The sequence below is a fragment of the Bactrocera latifrons genome, unplaced genomic scaffold (genome assembly GCF_001853355.1).
Source record: "Bactrocera latifrons isolate USDA-ARS-PBARC rearing strain unplaced genomic scaffold, ASM185335v1 scaffold_2, whole genome shotgun sequence".
Lineage (NCBI taxonomy): Eukaryota > Metazoa > Arthropoda > Insecta > Diptera > Tephritidae > Bactrocera > Bactrocera latifrons.
In genome coordinates this window covers 1557187-1558507 of record NW_017535518.1, presented here as the reverse complement: position 1 = coordinate 1558507, position 1321 = coordinate 1557187, and the positions used below count along the sequence as shown (strand labels likewise).

Sequence of the window (1321 nt, the reverse complement as noted above, 5' to 3'; positions counted from 1 at the left end):
ATATATTTATATTTAGGACATATTGAGAATAACCAACAGGGTAACTTATGCTTACATATGTAAATTTATTCCTGTAGCACTTATATTTTTATTTGCCCAGCTGCCAATGCAAATTTGTTTAAATATTTGCTGAATTTCTAACATTTCAGGAAATACTTAAAAAAATGCTAATCCCTGCCCATATTTGCATCCAAGCACCCATTTTAGCAGAGAGGTTGCGTATACGCCATACCACACTGTCAACACTCACTCCAGCAGAGAGGTTACGTATACGCCATGTCACACTTTCCCCAATCGCATGCCCTACCGTACTTTTAGATACTCGCCCGCCAACAATGAGGTTACGTATACGCTATGACGCACTTTTCGGTGTCACATCTATTACGATTTCAGTATAATTGGAATTTGCATGCAAATTAAATCAATTCGCCGCAAATATGTCATTTGAAAGCCTCATTGAAGGCAAAGTGAAGATAAGGCGGAACGAAAATAACACACCACAATATATACAGTTATATGCAATTACCATTGCAGGCATTTGTATTTGCAGTGCATAAATTATTTAACATTTCTAGCAATTTGATTAAAATTTTACTTGGAAGTAAAAGCATATTACGCACCAGATTGAAACAAAGAAAGTGGGAAGATTTACTTCCAGAAAAATGCAATAAATGCTAGGTAATGAATGATATGAGGTTCATATATTTCTTCGACTTTATTATAGGCTGAACTGGCTAAACTTAGTTTTCCACGAAATTTGTAACAATCATAAGGAATCGTTGGAGATCCTTAAAAGCATATGCATATATTCAGCTTACCCAGCTGAATCCATTTAGTCATGTCCGTGTGCACAAAGAGGCTAAAAGATTCATAAAGAGACTCTTTCTTGGAACTTTTTGTCGCCCTCTTATATTTTAGCGAGCCCTTCTGCTCATATTTACGCTCTTTTACTTTAGTGAAAATAGCCATTATTTTAATGAAAAGTCTAAGACTACACACGCAACGTTTTGCAGTCACATTTCTACAAGCAGTTAACAATTTGCAAAAAGTTATCTTAACCCACAAAATTCATATACCGATTTCATTTAATACTGTTTTTGTTAGATTGCTGTTTTTGTACAATTTTACCCCACAAATATTTTGCGGCTGTCACATGGCATTCACGCAGAAACCAAGCCCAAATGATGCAAATAGCAAAAGAACAAAAAATTGCTAGTTGTAAAAAAAAACAATAATGCGTGGCTCTGTTCAAAATATATACTTATACCCTTTACGATATTTTCATTTTCAGTTTATAAGCGAGGAAAAGTTTAAAAGTATG

General features: G+C 34.5%; 1 protein-coding gene across 1 annotated transcript in view; it reads left to right on the top strand.

The window, feature by feature from the left end:
* Positions 1–1321, top strand: part of LOC108967787 — a 291336-nt gene that overhangs the window by 260414 nt on the left and 29601 nt on the right. The window lies entirely within an intron of this gene.